Below are 16930 nucleotides of genomic sequence, written 5' to 3' on the forward strand. Positions count from 1 at the left end.
ATGTTGAATTTGCAAGTGCTTGGGTTTTGGCGGAGTGAATGGATAAGTAAAGGGTACTGGCTGGGTGACTGGAGGTGTGCATGGGGAATGACAGTGTGCTTGCTGGACTGCATGGGTAGTACCTGGGTAAATGAAGGCGTGAATGAGTAGCGTGTAGATGGTTAGAGGACTGCATGGATAGTGCACATGTTATTGTAGCAGTGCATGTGTTAAGGTGTGAGGCATTGCATAAGTACATGTGTAGTGACTGGATGATTAGAGTACTGCAAGGAGAGTGTACGGCGAATTTGCAAGTGCTTGGGTTCTGGCGGAGTGATTGGATAAGTATAGGGTACTGGCTAGGTGACTGGAGGTGTGCATGGGGAGCAACAGTTTGTTTGCTGGACTGCATGAGTAGTACCTGGGTAAATGAAGGTGTGACTGAGTAGCGTGTAGATGGTTAGAGGACTGCATGGATAGTACACATGTTATTGTAGCAGTGCATGTGTTAGGGCGTGAGGCATTGCATGAGTATATGGGTAGTGACTGGGTAATTAGAGTTCTGCAATGTGAGTGCATGGTGAATTTATAAATGCTTCAGTATTGGCCCAGTGATTACATAAGGACATGGTACTGGCTGGATGATTGGAGGAGTGCATGGAAAGTGACAGTGTGATTGCTGCTCTGCATGGCTACTACCTGAGTTATTGCAGGAGTGAATTAGTAGTGTGGAGGGGGTTAAGGTGCTACATAAATTGTACACATTTGACTGTAGCAGTGCTTGGGACAGACAGGAGAATTCCTAGACTACATAGGTACTAACTGGGTATTTAGAAGAATGTATCAATAGTATGTAACTAGTTAGAGGTTATAGATATATAAAAAAAGATTTTGAGACATCTAAGGAAATTTATAAGTGCTTGGGTATTGACAGAGGTATTGAATTAGTACATGCTACTGGTAGATGACTCAAGAACTGCATTGTGAGTGACAGAGTGATTGGTGGTCTGTATGGTTAGTACCTGAGGTATTTAAGACATTAATGAGCAGTGAGAAGGTGGTTACAGGTTTGTATGGATAGTGCACAGGTGAATGTACTAGTGGATGGATAGTGTTTGGATTACTTAATCTTACCTTTACAGTAGTAGATATCAAAATATTCTAAAACATTTTTGCAGTTGATTTTTATAATTTAAAGTTTAAAAACTTTCAAACTTTAGAATTAGGATCTGTAAAAGAGAAGAAAAATACAGTTATAATAGATAACATAATTTTTAAAACACAACATAATTTTAGCATTATATAAAGTATTTAGTTAGCCTTTTTTGCTGTTCTCAGAATATATTGAATTTCACTATAAATAGTGATTTCAATGTTACTCATCACATAGTAGCGAGCAAAAAAAACAAACTCTAAGATTGTTTAAAAAAAACAAATCTGTCTCAAAAATATTTTCAACATAGTCAACTATCTCTGTACATTGCATAAAAACAACATCCTCAATAACATAGCATATAATACAAATCTCCAATATATAAAATGCTTCTTTCTAAGAGAATGAAAGAACAGAAACAATAATTCAATCAACAATTCTTTATAATTTCCATATACTCGAAATGATGTTCTTTAAAATATTTGCTGTCAGAATATCCCCAAAAAACTGCTTAATTCATATTAATATCTTTCCTTTAGGCCAAACGATATTCCTGAAATCCTTCATACTGAAATTGTCCAAAGTAATCGTATTAATACATATTAACATATTCCTAAATTCCTAATAGGCCAAATTATGTTCTTAGAACTTTGGCTTTAAACATATTAGGTATGAATTTGGTAATTCGTTAGGTAAACGATATCTAAAAACCAAATGAGTGTCATTACAATATGTCCATCCCTTATTGCATTTTAAATAGACAGTGTAATGTCCAGATGTTGTAGAAGGACCATCGTGGAAAGTAAGTGCTACTGCTACAAAAGTTCTTCCTGATAATAATAGTTGACTTGCTACAAAACTTTTAATTAAAGTTTCCAATTTTCTTCCATCAGCTGTACAACGTGGTATCATTAAAATTATATATTGTCCAAATCTTTGATTAAATAATGTTGACAACATTTCTGATTTGCATTGGCTACACATTTGCTGCTTTAACTAATTTGTTGAAAGACACTGTTTTGCAGTCTGGTACTGTCAAATATATGAATATTATGTTTGACAGCGTTGTATATGGACAGAGGGACAGTTTGCCGAGGACGGATTTTACGATTCATGAGTCGACCATGACTTGAGCCTATTGAAGGACCTTATTTATAAAATATCTACATCGTTACGGATTTTTTGACGAATATACAGAAAGAATAATTCGAGGTAGAGGGGACGAAAGCAAGATGGAACCATACACTATCCAAACGACAACTGATGAGATCGAGAAAGAAAATTTAGGAAATTGAATCCATTTTTCTTGTAATTAAAAAAAAACATTTATTTCTAATTAAGTTATTTTGTTGGTTAGCGTATGGTACACGGATTTGCCGACAGGATACCAGAACTACAGAGACCAGAGGCAGCGGGGGGGCAGTGTCATCACCAGCAGCCCCTCCCCTTATCCGGCGGCGGACTTGAAATAGACCTCGCGCCTCCCGCTTCGCGGGACGCGCAGCGTATGGTACACGGATTTGCCGACAGGATACCAGAACTACAGAGACCAGAGGCAGCGGGGGGCAGTGTCATCACCAGCAGCCCCTCCCCTTATCCGGCGGCAGACTTGAAATAGACCTCGCGCCTCCCGCTTCGCGGGACGCGCAGCGTATGGTACACGGATTTGCCAACAGGATACCAGAACTACAGAGACCAGAGGCAGCGGGGGGCAGTGTCATCACCAGCAGCCCCTCCCCTTAACCGGCGGCGGACTTGAAATAGACCTCGCGCCTCCCGCTTCGCGGGACGCGCAGCGTATGGTACACGGATTTGCCGACAGGATACCAGAACTACAGAGACCAGAGGCAGCGGGGGGCAGTGTCATCACCAGCAGCCCCTCCCCTTATCCGGCGGCGGACTTGAAATAGACCTCGCGCCTCCCGCTTCGCGGGATGCGTAGCGTATGGTACACGGATTTGCCGACAGGATACCAGAACTACAGAGACCAGAGGCAGCGGGGGGCAGTGTCATCACCAGCAGCCCCTCCCCTTATCCGGCGGCGGACTTGAAATAGACCTCGCGCCTCCCGCTTCGCGGGACGCGCAGCGGGACACGCCGGGCTAAGCCCGGGCAAAGGGCGGGCCGTCTACGGCCGTCCAAGGCCGACCGAGGCTGGGCTGGGCCACCCCCCGTTCTTGGCCATTCAAACGCTACCATCCTCTCCAGAGCCAGGTGATTGACTTTTGTTCTGTCTCCTTCTTGGTTTAACGGGGGCCGCTCCCTACAGTTGTTGACCATCGTTTGGTTTATCTGTTCTATCCTCCCCATTGTATGTTAGCATTGGCTTGTAACTTTACCCATGTTTTAAATTCTCAAAGTCAATCAAAATGGCCACACACTCTACTAAACCAAGGCTTTCTTTGGTTTGGGGGTCAGTCAGGGGGACCCTAGACCACTTCATCACTAGGGCCGCTTCCGTGCTGGAAAAAGAGATCGCCATTACGGAACGCCGTTTATCACTGGACCCTGTTTTTCAGAAGCGCTTCTCTTTGGGCCATATTCAACAGGTCAACTCCTCGTCACTCAGGGCTTCTGATCCTGAACTAACTAACAACCTTGGTTTTCCCGTGCAACATTGTGACCCATTAGACATAGCACCTATCTTAATTGAGACTGACATATGTCCCTCCAATTCCCAATCTTCAGTGGGCACTTCCCTTGTGGATTTATCTTCCATCCACACTGCCAAGACTTCTAAGCGAAAACTGGCAAAAAATAGATCTCTTTGCCCGAAGACAACAGCAAGAAATATTCTTGCTGCTCCAACAAAAAAAAGGAGAAAAGATTCCCATCTGGATGTGCCCAAAACTAAGCCTCAATCATCACCGACTCCTACACGAACTATGCCTCTAACATCCCCGACACAGTCTCCTAATTCCCCTTTTTCTAATTTACTTACTGATATAGAGCATCTGGTAAGATCTCTACTCTCACCTCTAATAGAGAGAGTCAAGAACATCGCAACACAGCTAGCATGTTTGGAGGCCTCGCATACTTCTCTCATCACACTAAACAATGATCTGCACTCCCACATATGTAAAAACCCTATGGTTATTATCCCTCCCCCCCTTACTCAAACAACTACCCAGTCTAATATGCCAAATCATACACAGAATATAGAAGTTTCCCTGCCTACATCAGAGAAACAATCCACTGCCAAAGGGGTCCCAAGAGTAGATCAAATTCCCACCTTTGTAGTGCCCCCGGGTAACAACATCAATAGGCAGCCTTCTTCAGATTATAAATCAGGTAAAAGCCTACATATTGACCTGCCCCCTGAAGCGGCTCCTTATGTAGTGACTCTTATTGGTGTTCCAGCTCTTGCCCAGGGTAAAACGGAGAGATACCAGGAACTCAAAAATAAAGTAGTACACTGGTTGTCTCAGAATAGACTGCTCCCTCCTGAAATTAATGGCGAAATACTACACGTTAGGAGACTGAAATGGTTGGGCCCTAGACCCAAGGATAAACAGGGAGATGTCATTATAATTAACTTTCGAGATCGCAGGGTGCTACCCCACATTGTGGATTGGTATACCCCGGGCAGGGGCCCGGGAATTCTAACGGCTGATTTAAGCTATTTTTACCCCCGCTCTCTCCTGACAAATTCCACACTTTCACACCCACCATCGAGGGCCACCTTTGAGACACCCCATTTCACTATCCCCACTTCTAACAGATACGCCATTTTTTCGGGACTGGATGAACAGGATTGACTTCCTCACTCTGGAACCATGGTTGATAATCTCTTTACCATGAGCACTCCATTATCTACCCTAGCATCAGACAATTCTAACATCAAGAATAACATCTTGCCCAATAACAACGCGGGGTGGAAGCCAACTCCAGTTATTGTTCCCCATTTTTCACCTTTAGAGTTATTGTCTCTGCCTCTCGGCCCTCTTACCACAACTCCCTTCCCTATCCCGGCCCATAGAGATCCTCCCTCCTCGAAGAATCCCTCGCATCTTCTAGAAGATGCTGAGGCTGTAACAGACTCGACGTCTGGCATAATCGGCTCGGACGAGCCCCTGCAGGGCGATAGCCTTTTGTCTTGGAACGTGGCAGGCCTCCTCGACAAATTGTCTAACCCTGCATGGATTCAAATCGTTTCCCGATATAGCATTATTTGCCTGCAGGAAACCTGGACCTCTACAGAGCTCCATCTCCTAGGGTATCAGACCTTTCACACCCCAGCTTCCCCCAGCCCTCACGGCAGAAACAAGGGAGGACTTACGATCTATATTTCTGTAGAATCCCGATTAAAATCAACTTATATTACAGGGTCCTCTTATTATCAGTTAATCAGTCTGACCGGCGGCTTCATTAACAATGTCATCTTGGTCAATTTCTATAATAACATCCCAAATGCACACTTGGACACAGTGCTTAATGGATTAAAATCTGACCTAACAAAAAAAGAGTCCCAAAATAACTCTGATACTTTAGTCATCTTGGTAGGCGATTTTAACTGCCAGCTATGTTCTCAGAGTATTAATGGCACTTGTGGTCTGACGACTGAAATAGATGATTCTCCCAATCACTTTTGCCACACCAAATTGGGAGACTTGTTAAATGGATTATTATCCCATTTTAATTTATCTTTTGTCAATGACCTATGTCTCCCACCCAAGTCCTTTAAACCCACTTATAATGGGAGAGGTTGTCACACCACGATCGATTACTCACTTATATCTTCAAGGTATTCAGGATCGATAATTACTTGGGAGACCCTCAACACTGCCATTAGTGATCACTATCCTATTGAGGTAACTTTAAAGCTAACCTCGAACACTAATGACATGATCAGGCAGAATCCCTCTTATTCTCCTCCCCTGCAGTTGGGAACCACCATGGGCCTTTTTCTCAAATGGGACAAAGTAGTCCCTTCTAGTTTTCTTAAAAGCTTGGTCACCAACGCTTATGATCATTTCCAAATCTGTTTGTCACCTACGGAAAACTCGCAGACAATAACTAACTCCTTCTCTGCAATTTTGTCAGAAATTAAATCTCTCCTTGCGTGTGCACCAAAGAAATCTGCACCGCCTATCCACGGCTGGTTTGATAGGGACTGTTCTAAAGCCCTGCGACTTCTGAAAGCAGCTTTGAAGTCTAACCCTAGAAACCGCCTAGAGGTCCAGCATGCCAGACACAACTATCGAATCAAGCGTCAGGCAAGGAAAAGCCAGCTGAAGTTGCTGGCCTGGTCAGCCCTTGTGGAAGCCTCCGAGAAGAGGGATAACACCGCTTTCTGGAGGGCAGTTAATGCACCCTTTTTTCGATCTTCTCAGCCCCCAATCTTGGACTCAGCCATTACCCCTGAAACCTGGGTTAAACATTTTAGCACTCTATATAATCCTACTAACCTGGATAATTAACCATTTGAGAATGAAACTGATCCTAACTCTCCTCCTGACTTAACTATTTCTACTTCTTTCCCTTTAAATATCATTTTTGACCATGTTGAAGTACTGATGGCCTTAAAAGATAGCCCTTCCGGGAAAGCCCCAGGCCCAGATTGCGTCCCTATAGACGTTTTTAAGTCACAGCCTGATTTATGGGCCCCACTACTCACTAACGTACTGAATTCTCTGAATACCATCGGCTTTATTTCCACCTGGCCAGAGGCAATTGTCGTCCCGATCTTTAAAAAAGGCGTGAGGGATAATCCCGCCAATTATCGCCCAATTTCACTCTTAGACTCCCTTATGAAGGTAGCCGGGCGAATCATTTTAAATAGAATACACGACTGGTTAAGCACTCAAGATATTATTTCTGATATGCAATATGGCTTCAGACAAGGCAAGGGTACCATTGAACAGGGCTTAAATCTGACCCTAATAATAGCCAAATATACCCAGGCGAAAAGAGGAAACCTCTTCATAACTTTTGTAGACCTTAGCTCTGCATTCGACTGTGTCGATCACAGGCAGTTATGGGAATCCCTTACAGAGATCGGCCTAGATCCTATTATTATATCATTTATTAAAGAGCTGTACAGGGATGCATCGGCCCGCGTGAGATATGGTAACAATGGAGAATGTTCTGACAGATTCTTTATTAGACGAGGTGTCAGACAGAGTTGTATATTAGCTCCTTTACTTTTTACCCTTTATATCAACTCTGTCAGCCACCATCTGACCAGAAATTTCCACTATTACCCTACAATTAATGGTAAACCGATCCCCATTCTGCTCTACGCGGACGATGCGGCAATTATGTCCCAGACTCCCACGGGCCTACAAAGGGCAGTTACTGAATTTACTGACTTTATGTCAAAGAGAGGCTTAAATGTTAACACCTCCAAAACTTATACTATGTCCTGTGGTTTAGGGATCGGAAAAAAGCCATGCACTATTTTTTTGAACGGTAAAAAATTAATTAATATTGATAGCTTCCCTTACTTGGGCATCACTTTTAATAAGAGAGGCACCTGGCGAGCCGCGGCTCAAGCCAGAGGTTTAGCATTGTCTAAAGCTATAGGCGCACTGACAAATTTTTCTAAAAAACTAGGGGGCCGCCCAATACGCCCTTTACTTGAGATCTATCGGGCGAAGTGTATTTCAACTGGCACCTATGGATCTGGGATCTGGGGGATCGAACCCGTTGAACAAGTCCAGCGCCTCGAGAATGCTTTTCTATGCTACCTCTTGGCTGTCCCCCCAGGCACTTCTACTCATATGGTGCATACCGAATTGGGCCTCACACACATCGTAGATACGATTAATTCCTCTCCCCTTATTTTATGGCATAAAGTCTGGACCAATGAAGAGACCCCATTTAATAGGGAAATTATCACAGACTGTCTAAAACTGACAGAGGTCAGGAACATTAAGTGGTTGAATTATGTCAAAAGGTTGTCCACTGACATCGGGCACCCGGAATTGTTTGCCGACCCACCAACCTTAACTAACATATCAAAAGTCGAGTTAAAGCGACTTGTTCTAAATCACCTGTGCCGCAAACGCTGGTTCTTAGAAAAACAGAAGACTACAATTGCTGACTATCAAAATTTAATTACTACGAGTGGCACTCAGCAATATCTACTATTAGAACCATCACCGTTTACCCGCATGCTCCTGACCCGTTTCCGCACTAACACCTTTTTTAGACTTCTAACCTTCCCCAACCCAAATTGCTGGTCCAACGACTTACAGAAATGCCCCTGTGATGGCCTTTCGATTCAATCTAACATTCATTGCATCCTATTTTGTAGATTTTATCAATTGCCAAGGACCATTTTTTTAAAACCATTGCTCAAATCTTGGGGTTTACGCTCATGCAAACCGGCATACAACAAATTAAAAACCCTGGAAACCCCTTTAGTCCTGGCAGCCATGTCATCTTACCTGAAAATGGCGATGAGGTTGAGGACATCAATGCAGACCTAAGTGGACTTATATCTTGAGGCCTGAGTGTATCTAATCATGTTACAAATTGAATGTAATTTTAATTGTTTTTAATGGACTTTTTATATGTATGTACTTTTTTGATATTGTTTTTACATATCGAATAAAGTTCAATATCTATCTATCTATCAGTGTCTATGTTAGTGGTAGAAGTAAATCTACAATTTTCACATTCATGTTCCCATTTATAACGAAGTCCAAACAGATTTTCAATTTGTATTCCTTCATCTTCCAATACTGCAAGCATATACATTAGAAATTCCTGAGCATCTTGTTGCACATTCTGTGTAAATTGCGTAGAACCAGAACATATATCCAGAAGATTCCAAATATCAGAAACACTTTGGATCTTACTTTTATCAGTTTTCAATATTTCAAAAGTAGAATGCAACAAAGAACAAAACCTTTTTTCTCGATGCTCCATAATTTGCTGTTGCAGATATTCTAGAACAAAATACAACATTTACCTCTACATTAGCATAGCAGATGATACCTGAACTATTTTCTAACTGATATCCAACAATCTCTTCAATAGTCTACTTTTTCTTTTTGCTTGGAATCTCAACATTATCCTGATTTTTTTTCTTCTCTTTAACTTCACTACAGACATTCTCATATCTCCGTTTTCGACCTACTACACGCTTTTCATATACAGGATATTCACCTAAATTGAGAGCATACAGTCTTCTTAACCAATTATACTCTCTTACGCAATTTGCATCTGCACTAATCTTTCTCTCATCAAAATCAATCAAATGCAATTCAGACTTCTAACTCGAGACAAAGCAACATATGCCATACCCTTTTTAAATACGGTACTTCCAATGTTTACCAAAGCACTGTCTACACTTAAACCTTGAGATTTATGAATAGTCACCGCATATGCCAAAGATAGAGGAAACTGTTTTCTTCGAAAATTCAAATCTTTAACAAGCAAAAAACGTGCAGAATAACGAGCAATTTGTTTTACTTCTTCAATCTGATCAAATTTGATTTTCAAACATTCAATTCCATCTCTTTTTTGATATTTAACAAAATCAACAACTTTTCCCATTGCTCCATTTACGAAACCTTTTTCCACATCCAAATTACGCCGTAAAATAACCCGACAGTTGACACATACATATAAATTCTTTTGTAAACCAGCAGTTTCAGATATAGATTTTTCTAAAGAATCCAATTTTGTTTTTAATTTCTCTGTCAAAATAATAGGAATTCCTTCATGTTCTATTTTATCAATGGCTTCCATTTGTATTATTTGATCATTTTCCAGCTTTAAAAGTTCTTCATTGAATGTAGAACACTCTTGCAGTGTTGGCATTAGGCAGATTATAGATTTATTTTCTGCAATTTTTTTGTATATTTCTTCAGGAACTATATTTTCCTTTGGAAATAAGTTTGTAAGTAGATGACTTTGCAAAGCTTGTTTGCCATGTTCTGTCAATACTCCAATTCTTATATCTTGAAGAATGGTGCCATAATCAACATCATTTGCCTGTCGCATATTTTTTATGAGTTCTTTGTATTCAAATTATGACCAAATGTTAACGTTTCCAACACTTCCCAAAGACTTTCTGGTGTCTTCATGCACAAGCGTTTTAAATACTGGTTGCCCTTTTACAGGTGTAAGTTGCAGTAGATCACCAAAAACTATCACATGTTTTCCTCCAAATAAGACATCGTATTCTGTTTTTAGAATTTGCTGCATTCTTAAATGCACAAAGGCAAGCATTAAGTTTGACACCATGCTCACCTCATCAATAATCAGAAGTTTCATTTTTTTAGTACTCTTGAAACTTCATAACAAGCTTCTCCAGATAGCTTGTGATATTCCAATTTATTTTCATGCTCTACAGGTAGCATTAGTAAACAATGTAATGTAATTCTTTTAATGTTGTGTGCTGCCAACCCAGTTGGAGCAGTTACAACACAAGACAAATGTGAGTCAGTTGTTTTCTGTAGGTAACTGGTCAAAACTTTAATTAAGAAATTTTTTGCTGTACCAGCTTGACCACTGATATACATTCGGATAGGTTGAAATGATGTGCATGTGCATTCTTTTCTTTCATGAAGAAAACCATGGTTGATCTGTTGTTTCACTTGCTCATATATTTCTTTCTGTTCAATATTCAGTTGTTCTTCCAAGTTTCCTAAGTCCATAATGTCTTGAGCTTGATGCATTGCTATTTCCACTTCAGTCATAGCAATTGCTGCTTCATTTTCAAGAATTGGGTGTCCTACTGGATCTTGACTCAGTGAAGCAGAACGTTGACTGTCTTGAGAACTGTCTCTAGCAATCTCAGCTGCCATAGTAGCTTCTTGATCAATTTCTTCATTCAACGTTTTGAGATAAATTGCAAAAGCAATGCATTCAATGCTATCTTTTCATGCATTGAAAGAATCTTCATAGCATAGAAAATCTCCAAGTAATTCCAGTTCCGTATGCCAAGGCTTGAAACGTGGCAAAAGTGCTAAATAGTAAAATTCTCTTTTATCAGCAGTATCACAACCCAGTTTCCTGTGATTAATCAGATGTCCTTCACTATGTTTAACCAAACATCCTTCTGAACCAATCACTGCATATTTTCTTCATTTATGTTCTCTGTAGTATTTCTCATAAAACTGTAATATTGCAGCACTTCATAGAGACATATGTTCTCAAGATGAGGACTTCTATGTGGATAGTATGTATCCAACATGTTTGTTTGGACAATATCTGTGCTTTCCAGTTCATTCAATGCTAAATATTCAACTTCTTGTACAGATTTAAGTACTCGATTTCGCGCTGCAGCAAGACCTAGACTAACCCAAATAATTCCTCTTGACTTTGAATATAAACTTGCAGAGGACAACCGATCTGAGCATTCGTACGCTCCAATCTCTCGATGGGACAGCGTCTTCAAATTAAAACTATACAATTTCTTACTAAGACTCTTCTCATGGGATATGTCTTCCCACATTTCTTTCAACTCCATCTTTTCTGATTTTGTTATGTATGATGTTACATACCGAGCAACAGCAATGGAATTATCCGCAACATACTGGATATCCATATTTGCATTCCACATCGAGAGAATAACTGGATTATAATCATTGATATACTTTGATTCCTCATTTCTTTTCAAATTGTAAGTATTTTTAGGTGATTTTCTAGTGATGGTATGTCTCTCTGCTGACATGAAACGGTTTACTCTTCCTTTGGATATTACCGGACGTGGAAATCCAAAACGACATTTAGTATAAGTTTGGGTGCATCCTTGATCCATAAAAGCATATGTATATGAGGAGCACCTCTAGCTTGATACTCCTTTCTCCCAAAAAATCAATAACTTCTCCAAGAGGAGGATTCTTTTTATTGCAGATAAAAGACATCATAGCTTCAAACCTATGGTTGAAATATCTGCATACATTTACAGGATCCAAAGAACAGAATTCTCCAGGAGTCTTGAATTCAATGTTTTTAATATTTGAATTTGCTTCTTGAAGAAATTGAAGTAAATCATCCATTGCATATTCAGCACAGCTTAGGGTAACAAACCACGTAGGAGTTCCTAAGTTCCTTAGCATGCATTTAAGTTCTCCATGACAACGATACCAATACTCATTAGTACCACGCTGACATGCCCTCAAATTAATCAGTTGAGATTCTAAATGATCATCTCTCTGATGTACTTTTTCTATAAATTCCTTTACAGAAACATTTCGAAGATGTACACCTGTTTTTAATATGTGGTTGACTGCATATGAAAGTCCAGACAAGTCACTCTCAAACAAAAGATGAAATATATATGGGATACATTGTCGAAATCTTGGATCTTCTGCATACAATCTTGTTGTCCGAAATTCTGATGCAGGAATCTGTACTAATCGTTCATCATATCGTCCACCTTTTCCAGTTGGGAACAGCTGGGGAAACCAACAAGCTTACAAACTTTTTTCCCAAACACTCATGGGACTTCCCTTTGCTTTATTCATTTGGAATAATTCAATAGTATTTCCCATCACTTCTTTCGAATGTAAAGGATGTACACTATAATGTTCATAAATTTCTTCAGTTTTGGACATGTCCACTTTCTCAATTTGACCACTTGACATTTCACTATCATCTCCTAAAAGTATTTCTTCTTCTTCCACATACATGTTTTTGTAGTACTCATTGTTTTTTGTAAGATACAATGTTGCCTTTTGTACTTTCCTGACATCCACAAATTCCTGACAGATCTTCTTACTCTTAGTAGGAACACCATTAACTAAAATAATTAGTGGTTCAGTTTCTTCTTTCTCTACACCAATAGTTTCAATATTTTTCTTTAAATCTCGAGGTGAATATACAACTCTTCCTTTTAATCCTCTCTGTAAATCTGTGGGAGGCAATTTACCTGTTTTAGGCTCCATACAAACAATAGCCTGAAACGGGTGTACAGACTGAATCAGAATAGACTCATACGTGTCTAAATCTATCAGTTCTGCAGGAATTGCTACCAACTTTAGATTATTATGGACAGCTCTGGCAGGCATTTTATTATCGTCTAATTTGTTATAACAATATTTACAACTACACTGATCAGTACCCAAATCAAAGCAATCCTCTACCAACAAATACGTTGCAAATTCCATCCACTTATCATTATTTTCTCTTTCACATTTTAAATACAGATCAACAGTCCTAGTCTGATTTTTATAGTGAGTTCGTCGACAACAAATACAAGTATAATTTGGCCTTTCACACGAAATTACCTTAAACTTTGAATTTTTTTTTCAAACTTCTCTGTACTACTATTTTCCACATTTTCTTAAACACCTTCTTCTAGCAATGTCTCACTTTGTCTACTCTCTTCTTCAGGACCAAAGTAACTAAACTCTATTTCATTACTAACTTTTTTTACATCTGATACTGACCCATGCAAAAGAGCACTGTTTAAATCATTTAAAAATATTGCTGGACTTTTTACGTAATACAATCTTCTGACTAACTTCCGCATTTGAGAATGATGTACTGCTAACATTCTAAAATGATGAAAAACACTTTGACATACTTTTCTAGAAAGGCAAGCCAGAGAATGACCTTGCAAACAAGTATTTTTTCTCACTGTGTAAGGATCTAGTCCTTGCAACATCTTAATCTTTTGTTTAACACTTTTTTTAGTATAGACCTGTAAGAAATTGCATAAATTATCTATTGATTCCTGTCGTATACTGCATATACTACTACAATCCCAAGTATACACTGGGGCTTTAGTACGTCTCCCTAGAACTTCATCAGCTATCACTTCTTCTACATTACTGGGAACCATCTTTTCTTTTTCAATTGGACAACCGTTTTTAACCTCATAAGCACGACCAGAGGTATCAATTGCATGCAATAAAGTATTGGTTTGACAATAGCTTTCTTCATTGAAAAAAGGCTCTGAACTTGAACTGTGTTTCCATTCACCCAAAATAATATCACAAAAGTTAGTTCTGTTAATTACTCTCTTCTTTTTACTTTTGGTCTTCATAAAATGAATTGGCTTATCTAGTGATCGAATTCTGTTTAAAACTAAAATGAATAATTTCCTTTTTAAATCAAAAGCCTTCTCAACAATAGTTTCAATCTGTTTCTTCTTTTTATAAAATGCTGATCTTTTTTTATATTACTTCACATCTTTCTACAAATTAAAGACAACTCTATTGTAAAACATTCTCTTTCTTATTTCTTCAAACTGATTCCTTCTCCTTTCACCATACATTGTTTCTTGGGAATGCAATTTTCCATTAACTACTGCTTTTTTCTTATTCTTCTTCTTTGTTGTTAGGACATTCTTTCTACTTTACACACTGTTTTTAGCCTTTGAAAGTTTTTTAATAAATTGTTTTCTTACCAAAAGACTTTTTCTTTTTCCTCACATGTTGTTGTTCATCTAATTCTTGCTGTTGTGTTTTCTTCAAATAATGGTAAATGTTTCGTAATGATGTTGAACAATATCTGTTTAAAAAAAATATATATAATATCATTCAAATATATCTATGAAATATACTATTATATTAGCATACAAACATGTTCTACATAAAATCCATTTAACAACTTTGTTTTCAAATCACTATCCATTTACTGCAGTACACAGGTACTAATCGGACAATTGTAGCACTGAATAAGTGTATAAGTAGAGTTTATGTGTATAGTGGACTGTATCAATACTGGATAGATGATTGTAACATTGTACGTATTAGTACGTGGGACATTGCATGAGTACATAGCTACTACCTGAATGATTACAATACTGCATCAAAAGAGAATAGACAAATTATTAAGTTTCTAAGTGCTTGTGTATCTGCACAGTGATTAGATAAGGACATGGTTCTGTCAGGACGATTGCAGTACTGGACAGAGAGTAAAAGTGTGATTGGGGCACAGCATGGCTACTACCTGGATTTTTGAAAGTGTGAATCAGTAGTCTGCATGGGGTTAGGGGACTACATATATTTTGTACATTTGACTGTAGCGCAGCGCGTCTTAATGCCTCAGGCGTTCTACAGGTGTATGGACAGTACCTGGATAGTGAGAGTGCTGGTACTTGACAGGAGGGTGAGTTTATAAGTGCTTGTGTTTCTGCACAGTGATTAGATAAGGTCATTGTTCTGTCAAGATGATAGGAGGAGTGGACAGAGAGTGACACTGTGATTGCTGATCTGAATGGCTACTACCTGGATGTTTCTATGTGTGAATCAGTAGTCTGCATGGGGTTAGGGGACTGCATATATTTTGTACATTTGACTGCAGCACTGCGTGTCTTATTGCCTGAGGCATTGTACAGGTGCATGGACAGTGAGTGGATAGTGAGAGTGCTGGTAGTTGACAGGAGAGGGTGGTTATAAGTGCTTGTGTTTCTGCACAGTGATTAGATAAGGACATGGTTCTGTGAGGACGATTGCAGGACTGGACAGAGAGTGACACTGTGATTGGGGCACTGCATGGCTAGTACCTGGATATTTGAAGGTGTGAATCAGCAGTCTGCATGGAGTTACGGGACTACATATATTTTGTACATTTGACTGTAGGACAGCGCGTCTTAATACCTGAGGCATTCTACAGGTGTTTGGACACTGACTGGATAGTGAGAGTGCTGGTGGTTGTCAGGAGGGTGAGTTTATAAGTGCTTGTGTTTCTGCACAGTGATTAGATATGGTCATTGCTCTGTCAGGATGATAGGAGGAGTGGACAGAGAGTGCCAGTGTGATTGCTGATCTGCATGGCTACTACCTGGATGTTTCTATGTGTGAATAGTCGTCTGCATGGGGCTAGAGGACTGCATTTATTTTGTACATTTGATTGCAGCACTGTGTGTCTTATTGCCTTAGGCAGTGTACAGGTGCATGGACAGTGAGTGGATAGTGAGAGTGCTGGTAGTTGACAGGAGAGTGAGGTTATAAGTGCTTGTGTTTCTGCACAGTGATTAGATTAGGACATGGCTCTGTGAGGACAATTGCAGGACTGGACAGAGAGTGACAGTGTGATTGGGGCACTGCATGGTTACTACCTAGATTTTTGAAGGTGTGAATCAGTAGTCTGCATGGGGTTAGGGGACTGCATACATTTTGTACATTTGACTGCAGCACTGCGTGTCTTAATGCTTGAGGCATTGTACAGGTGTATGTACAGTGACTGGATAGTGAGAGTGCTGGTAGTTGACAGGAGAGTGAGGTTATAAGTGCTTGTGTTTCTGCACAGGGATTAGATAAGGACATGGTTTTGTCAGGACGATTGCAGGACTGGACAGAGAGTGACAGTGTGATTGGGGCACTGCATGGCTACTACCTGGATTTTTGAAGAAGTGAATCAGTAGTCTGCATGGTGTTATGGGACTACATGGGCCCGATTCACAGAACTAACTTAAGACAAAATCCTAAACTTACTACAATTTTCGTATTCACAGAAGGCACTTACTCATTTTGGTATTCACAGAAGACACTTACTCACTTCGGTATTCACAGAAGTTAGGAGTCCTAAGTTTAGGACTCCTAAATGCCTTCTGTGAATACCGAAAGTCTTAAAATTAGGATTTTTCTCAGTTTAAGAGTCCTAAAGTTAGGAGTCCTAACTATACTACTACTAAACTGAGAAAAATCCTAATTTTAAGGCTTTCGGTATTCACAGAAGGTATTTAGGAGTCCTAAAGTTAGGAGTCCTAACTTTACTACTACTAAATTGAGAAAAATCCTAATTTTAAGACTTTCGGTATTCACAGAAGGCATTTAGGAGTCCTAAAGTTAAGACTCCTAACTTCTGTGAATACCGAAATGAGTAAGTGCCTTCTGTGAATACCAAAATGAGTAAGTGCCTTCTGTGAATACCAAAATGGTAGTAAGT

The sequence above is a fragment of the Triturus cristatus genome, chromosome 5_2 (assembly GCF_964204655.1).
Source record: "Triturus cristatus chromosome 5_2, aTriCri1.1, whole genome shotgun sequence".
NCBI lineage: Eukaryota > Metazoa > Chordata > Amphibia > Caudata > Salamandridae > Triturus > Triturus cristatus.